We start from the raw sequence: 8622 nt of genomic DNA, 5'->3' as shown, positions 1-8622 counted from the left end.
TACCCTAAACCGTCCCCGTCCCCGTCCCCGTCCCCGTCCCCTAACACTAACCCTAACCCTAACCCTAACCCGAAGCCTTACCCTCAACGTTCCCTAATCCTAACCCATACGCTAACACTAACCCGTACCCTAACACGTACGCCCACCCTAAACCGTTGTCATACCCTAACCTGTACCCTAAACCGTCCCAGTCCCCTAACCCTAACCCTAACCCTAAACCTAACCCTTACCCGAAACCTTACCCTCACCAGTCCCCTAATCCTAACCCGTACGCTAACACTAACCCGTACCCTAACACGTACACTCACCCTAAACCGTTGTCGTACCCTCACCTGTACCCTATAACGTCCCCATTCCCTAACCCTAACCCTAATCCTAACCCTAACCCTAACCCTTACCCGAAGCCTTACCCTCACCCGTCCCCTAATCCTAACCCGTACGCTAACACTAACCCGTACCCTAACATGTACGCTCACCCAAAACCGTTGTCGTACCCTAACCTGTACCCTAAACCGTCCCCTAACCCTAACCCTAACCCTATCCCTAACCCTAACCCTTACCCGAAGCCTTACCCTCACCCATCCCATAATCCTAACCCGTACGCAAACACTAACCCGGTACCCTACCACGTACGCTCACCCTAAACCGTTGTCGTACCCTAACATGTACCCTAAACCGTCCCCGTCCCCGTCCCCTAACCCTAACCCTAACCCTAACCCTAACCCTTACCCGAAGCCTTACCCAAACCCGTCCCCTAATCCTAACCCGTACGCTAACAATAACCCGTACCCTAACACCTATGCTCACCCTAAACCGTTGTCGTACCATAACCTGTATCCTAAACCGTCACCGTCCCCTAACCCTAACCCTAACCCTAACCCTAACCTTAACCCTAACCCTTACCCGAAGCCTTACCCTCACCCGTCCCCTAATCCTAACCCGTACGCTAACACTAACGCGTACCCTAACACGTACGCTCACCCTAAACCGTTGTCATACCCTAACCTGTACCCTAAACCGTCCCCGTCCCCTAACCCTAACCCTAACCCTAACCCTAACCCTTACCCGAAGCCTTACCCTCACCCGTCCCCTAACACTAAGCCGTACCCTAACACGTACGCTCAACCTAAACCGTTGTCGTACCCTTACCTGTACCCTAAACCGTCCCCGTCCCCTAACCCTAACCCTAACCCTAACCCTAACCCTAACCCTTACCCGAAGCCTTACCCTCACCCGTCCCCTAATCCTAACCCGTACGCTAACACTAACCCGTACCCTAAAACGTACACTCACCCTAAACCGTTGTCGTACCCTAACCTGTACCCTAAACCGTCCCCGTACCCTAACCCTAACCCTAACCCTAACGCTAACCTTACCCGAAGCCTTACCCTCACCCGTCCTCTAATCCTAACCCGTACGCTAACACTAACCCGTACCCTAACACGTACGCTCACCCTAAACCGTTGTCGTACCCTAAACTGTACCCTAAACCGTCCCCGTCCCCTAACCCTAACCCTAACCATAACCCTAACCCTAAACCTTACCCGAAGCCTTACCCTCACACGTCCCCTAATCCTAACCCGTACGCTAACACTAACCCGTACCCTAACACATACGCTCACCCTAAACCGTTGTCGTACCCTAACCAGTACCCTAAACCGTCCCCGTCCCCGTCCCCTAACCCTAACCCTAACCCTAACAGTAACCCTTACCCGAAGCCTTACCCTCACACGTCCCCTAATCCTAACCCGTACGCTTACACTAACCCGTAACCTAACACATACGCTCACCCTAAACCGTTGTCATACCCTAACCTGTACCCTAAACCGTCCCCGTCCCCGTCACCTAACCCTAACCCTAACCCTAACCCTAGCCCTAACCCTTACCCGAAGCCTTACCCTCACCCGTCCCCTAATCCTAACCCGTACGCTAACACTAACCCGTACCCTAACACGTACGCTCAACCTAAACCGTTGTCGTACCATAACCTGTACCCTAAACCGTCCCCGTCCCCTAACCCTACCCCTAACCCTAACCCTAACACTAACCCTAACCCTTACCCGAAGCCTTACCCTCACCCGTCCCATAATCCTAACCCGTACGCTACCACTAACCCGTACCCTAACACGTACGCTCACCCTAAACCGTTGTCGTATCCTAACCTGTACCCTAAACCGTCCCCGTCCCCTAACCCTAACCCTAACCCTATCCCTAAACCTAACCCTTACCCGAAGCCTTACCCTTACCCGTCCCCTAATCCTAACCCGTACGCTAACACTAACCCGTACCCTAACACGTACGCTCACCCTAAACCGTTGTCGTACCCTAACCTGTACCCTAAACCGTCCCCGTCCCCGTCCGCTAAACCTAACCCTAACCCTAACCCTAACCCTTACCCGAAGCCTTACCCTCACCTATCCCCTAATCCTAACCCGTACGCTAACACTAACCCGTACCCTAACACGTACGCTCACCCTAAACCGTTGTTGTACCATAACCTGTACCCTAAACAGTCCCCGTACCCTAACCCTAACCCTAACCCTCACCCTAACCCTTACCCGAAGCCTTACCCTCACCCGTCACCTAAACCTAACCCGTACGCTAACACTAACCCGTACCCTAACACGTACGCTCACCCTAAACGGTTCTCGTACCCTAACCTGTAACCTAAACCGTCCCCGTCCCCGTCCCCTAACCCTAACCCTAACCCTAACCCTTACCCGAAGCCTTACCCTCACCCGTCCGCTAATCCTAAACCGTACGCTAACACTAACCCGTACCCTAAGACGTACGCTCACCCTAAACCGTTGTCGTACCCTAACCTGTACCCTAAACCGTCCCCGTCCCCGTCACCGTCCCCTAACCCTAACCCTAACCCTAACCCTAACCCTTACCCGAAGCCTTACCCTCAACCGTCCCATAATCCTAACCCGTACGCTAACACTAACCCGTACCCTAACACGTACGCTCACCCTAAACCCTTGTCGTACCCTAACGTGTACCCTAAACCGTCCCCGTCCCCGTCCCCGTCCCCTAACCCTAGCCCTAAACCTAACACTTACCCGAAGCCTTACCCTCACCCGTCCCCTAATCCTAACCCGTACACTAACACTAACCCGTATCCTAACACGTACGCTCACCTTAAACTGTTGTCGTACCCTAACCTGTACCCTAAACCGTCCCCGTCCCCTAACCCTAACCCTAACCCTAACCCTAACCCTAACCCTTACCCGAAGCCTTACCCTCACCCGTACCCTAATCCTATCCCGTACGCTAAAACTAACCCGTACCCTAACACGTACGCTCATAACCTAACAAGTACGCTCACCCTAAACTGTTGTCGTACACTAACCTGTACCCTAAACCGTACCCGCCTCCGTCCCCTAACCCTAACCCTAACACTAACCCTAACCCTTACCCGAAGCCTTACCCTCACCCGTCCCCTAATCCTAACCCGTACGCTAACACTAACCCATACCCTAACACGTACGCTCACCCTAAACATTTGTCGTACCCTAACCTGTATCCTAAACCGTCCCCGTCCCCGTCCCCTAACCCTAACCCTAACCCTAACCCTAACCTTAACCCTTACCCAAAGCCTTACCCTCACCCGTCCCCTAATCCTGACCCATACGCTAACACTAACCCGTACCCTAACACGTACGCTCACCCTAAACCGTTGTCGTACCCTAACCTGTACCCTAAACCATCCCCGTCCCAGTCCCCGTCCCCTAACCCTAACCCTAACCCTAACCCTTACCCGAAGCCTTACACTCACCCGTCCCCTAATCCTAACCCGTACGCTAACACTAACCCGTACCCTAACACGTACGCTCACCCGAAACCGTTGTCGTACCCTAACCTGTACCCTAAACCGTCCCCGTCCCCTAACCCTAACCCTAACCCTAACCCTAACCCTAACGCTTACCCGAAGCCTTACCCTCACCCGTCCCCTAATCCTAACCCGTACGCTAACACTAACCCGTACCCTAACACGTACGCTCACCCTAAACCGTTGTCGTAACCTAACCTGTACCCTAAACCGTCCCCGTCCCCGTCCCCGTCCCCTAACCCTAACCCTAACCCTAACCCTAACCCTTACCCGAAGCCTTACCCTCACCCGTCCCCTAATCCTAACCCGTACGCTAACACTAACCCGTACCCTAACACGTACGCTCACCCTAAACCGTTGTCGTACCATAACCTGTACCCTAAACCGTCCCCGTCCCCTAACCCTAACCCTAACCCTAACCCTAACCCTTACCCGAAGCCTTACACTCACCCGTCCCCTAATCCTAACCCGTACGCTAACACTAACCCGTACCCTAACATATACGCTCACCCTAAATCGTCGTCGTACACTAACCTGTACCATAAACCGTCCCCGTCCCCTAACCCTAACCCTAACCCTAACCCTAACCCTTACCCGAATCCTTACCCTCACCCGTCCCCTAATCCTAATCCGTACGCTAACACTAACCCGTACCCTAACACGTACGCTCACCCTAAACCGTTGTCGTACCCTAAACCGTCCCCGTCCCCGTCCCCGTCCCCTAACCCTAACCCTAACCCTAACCCGAAGCCTTACCCTCACCCGTCCCCTAATCCTAAGCCGTACGCTAACACTAACCCGTACCCTAACACGTACGCTCACCCTAAACCGTTGTCATACCCTAACCTGTACCCTAAACCGTCCCCATCCCCTAACCCTAACCCTAACCCTAACCCTAACCCTAACCCTTACCTGAAGCCTTACCCTAACCCGTCCCCTAATCCTAACCCGTACGCTAACACTAACCCGTACCCTAACACGTACGCTCACCCTAAACCGTTGTCGTACCCTAAACCGTCCCCGTCCCCGTCCCCGTCCCCTAACCCTAACCCTAACACTTACCCGAAGCCTTACCCTCACCCGTCCCCTAATCCTAACCCGTACGCTAACACTAACCAGTACCCTAACACGTACGATCACCCTAAACTGTTGTCGTACACTAAACTGAACCCTAAACCGTCCCCGTCCCCTAACCCTAACCCTAACCCTAACCCTAACCCTAACCCTTACCTGAAGCCTTACCCTAACCCGTCCCCTAATCCTAACCCGTACGCTAACACTAACCCGTACCCTAACACGTACGATCACCCTAAACCGTTTTCGTACACTAACCTGTACCCTAAACCGTCCCCGTCACCTAACCCTAACACTAAACCTAACCCTAAACCTAACACTTACCCGAAGCCTTACCCTCACCCGTCCCCTAATCCTAACCCGTACGCTAACACTAAACAGTACCCTAACACGTACGATCACCCTAAACCGTTGTCGTACCCTAACCTCTACCCTAAACCGTCCCCGTACCCTAACCCTAACCCTAACCCTAACCCTAACCCTAACCCTAACCCTTACCCGAAGCCTTACCCTCACCCGTCCCCTAATCCTAACACGTACGCTAACACTAACACGTACCCTAACACATACGCTCCCCCTAAACCGTTGTCGTACCCTAACCTGTACCCTAAACCGTCCCCGTCCTCTAACCCTAACCCTAACCCTAACCCTAACCCTTACCCGAAGGCTTACCCTCACCCGTCCCCTTCTTCCTAACCCGTACGCTAACACTAACCCGTACCCTAACACGTACGATCACCCTAAAATGTTGTCGTACCCTAACCTGTACCCTAAACCATCCCCGTCCCCTAACCCTAACACTAACCCTAACCCTAACCCTCACACTTACCCGAAGCCTTACCCTCACCCGTCCCCTAATCCTAAACCGTACGCTAACACAAACCCGTACCCTAACACGTACGCGCACCCTAAACCGTTGTCGTACCCTAACCTGTACCCTAAACCGTCCCCGTCCCCGTCCCCGTCCCCTAACCCTAACCCTAACCCTAACCCTTACCCGAAGCCATACCCTCACCCGTCCCCTAATCCTAACCCGTACGCTAACACTAACCCGTACCCTAACACGTACGCTCACCCTAAACCGTTGTCGTACCCTAACCTGTACTCTAAACCGTCCCCGTCCCCGTCCCCTAACCCTAACCCTAACCCTAACCCTTAACCGAAGCCTTACCCTCACCCGTCCCCTAATCCTAACCCATACGCTAACACTAACCCGTACCCTAACACGTACGCTCACCCTAAACCGTTGTCGTACCCTAACCTGTACCCTAAACCGTCCCCGTCCCCTAACCCTCACCCTAACCCTAACCCTAACCCTTAACCGAAGCATTACCCTCACCCGTCCCCTAATCCTAACCCGTACGCTAACACTAACCCGTACCCTAACACGTACGCTCACCCTAAACAGTTGTCGTACCCTAACCTGTACCCTAACCCGTCCCCGTCCCCGTCCCCTAACCCTAAACCTAACCCTTACCCGAAGCCTTACCCTCACCTGTCCGCTAATCCTAACCCGTACTCTAACACTAACCCGTACCCTAACACGTACGCTCACCCTAATCCGTTGTCGTACCCTAACCTGTACCCTAAACCGTCCCCGTCCCCGTCCCCGTCCTCTAACCCTAACCCTAACCCTAACCCTTACCCGAAGCCTTACCCTTACCCGTCCCCTAATCCTAACCCGTGTGCTAACACTAACCCGTACCCTAACACGTACGCTCACCCTAAACCGTTGTCATACCCTAACCTGTACCCTAAACCGTCCCCGTCCCCTAACCCTAACCCTAACCGTAACCCTAACCCTAACCCTAACCCTAACCCGAAGCCTTACCCTCACCCGTTCCCTAATCCTAACCCGTACGCTAACACTAACCCGTACCCTAACACGTACGCTCACCCTAAACCGTTGTCGTACACTAACCTGTACCCTAAACCGTCCCCGTCCCCTAACCCTAACCCTAACCCTAACCCTAACCCTTACCCGAAGCCTTACCCTCACCCGTTCCCTAATCCTAACCCGTACGCTAACACTAACCCGTACCCTAACACGTACGCTCACCCTAAACCGTTGTCGTACCCTAACCTGTACCCTAAACCGTCCCCGTCCCCTAACACTAACACTAACCCTAACCCTAAACCTAACACTTACCCGAAGCCTTACCCTCACCCGTCCCCTAATCCTAACCCGTACGCTAACACTAACCCGTACCCTAACACGTACGCTCACCCTAAACCGTTGTCGTACCCTCACCTGTACCCTAAACCGTCCCCGTCCCCGTCCCCGTCCCCGTCCCCTAACACTAACCCTAACCCTAACCCTAACCCGAAGCCTTACCCTCAACGTTCCCTAATCCTAACCCATACGCTAACACTAACCCGTACCCTAACACGTACGCCCACCCTAAACCGTTGTCATACCCTAACCTGTACCCTAAACCGTCCCAGTCCCCTAACCCTAACCCTAACCCTAAACCTAACCCTTACCCGAAACCTTACCCTCACCAGTCCCCTAATCCTAACCCGTACGCTAACACTAACCCGTACCCTAACACGTACACTCACCCTAAACCGTTGTCGTACCCTCACCTGTACCCTAAAACGTCCCCATTCCCTAACCCTAACCCTAATCCTAACCCTAACCCTAACCCTTACCCGAAGCCTTACCCTCACCCGTCCCCTAATCCTAACCCGTACGCTAACACTAACCCGTACCCTAACATGTACGCTCACCCAAAACCGTTGTCGTACCCTAACCTGTACCCTAAACCGTCCCCTAACCCTAACCCTAACCCTATCCCTAACCCTAACCCTTACCCGAAGCCTTACCCTCACCCATCCCATAATCCTAACCCGTACGCAAACACTAACCCGGTACCCTACCACGTACGCTCACCCTAAACCGTTGTCGTACCCTAACATGTACCCTAAACCGTCCCCGTCCCCGTCCCCTAACCCTAACCCTAACCCTAACCCTAACCCTTACCCGAAGCCTTACCCAAACCCGTCCCCTAATCCTAACCCGTACGCTAACAATAACCCGTACCCTAACACCTATGCTCACCCTAAACCGTTGTCGTACCATAACCTGTATCCTAAACCGTCACCGTCCCCTAACCCTAACCCTAACCCTAACCCTAACCTTAACCCTAACCCTTACCCGAAGCCTTACCCTCACCCGTCCCCTAATCCTAACCCGTACGCTAACACTAACGCGTACCCTAACACGTACGCTCACCCTAAACCGTTGTCATACCCTAACCTGTACCCTAAACCGTCCCCGTCCCCTAACCCTAACCCTAACCCTAACCCTAACCCTTACCCGAAGCCTTACCCTCACCCGTCCCCTAACACTAAGCCGTACCCTAACACGTACGCTCAACCTAAACCGTTGTCGTACCCTTACCTGTACCCTAAACCGTCCCCGTCCCCTAACCCTAACCCTAACCCTAACCCTAACCCTAACCCTTACCCGAAGCCTTACCCTCACCCGTCCCCTAATCCTAACCCGTACGCTAACACTAACCCGTACCCTAAAACGTACACTCACCCTAAACCGTTGTCGTACCCTAACCTGTACCCTAAACCGTCCCCGTACCCTAACCCTAACCCTAACCCTAACGCTAACCTTACCCGAAGCCTTACCCTCACCCGTCCTCTAATCCTAACCCGTACGCTAACACTAACCCGTACCCTAACACGTACGCTCACCCTAAACC

Source organism: Delphinapterus leucas, chromosome 15 (assembly GCF_059928025.1).
Source record: "Delphinapterus leucas isolate spDelLeu-1000000601 "Yukka" chromosome 15, BTC_Dleu_Yukka2, whole genome shotgun sequence".
NCBI lineage: Eukaryota > Metazoa > Chordata > Mammalia > Artiodactyla > Monodontidae > Delphinapterus > Delphinapterus leucas.
This window is presented reverse-complemented; position numbering follows the sequence as displayed.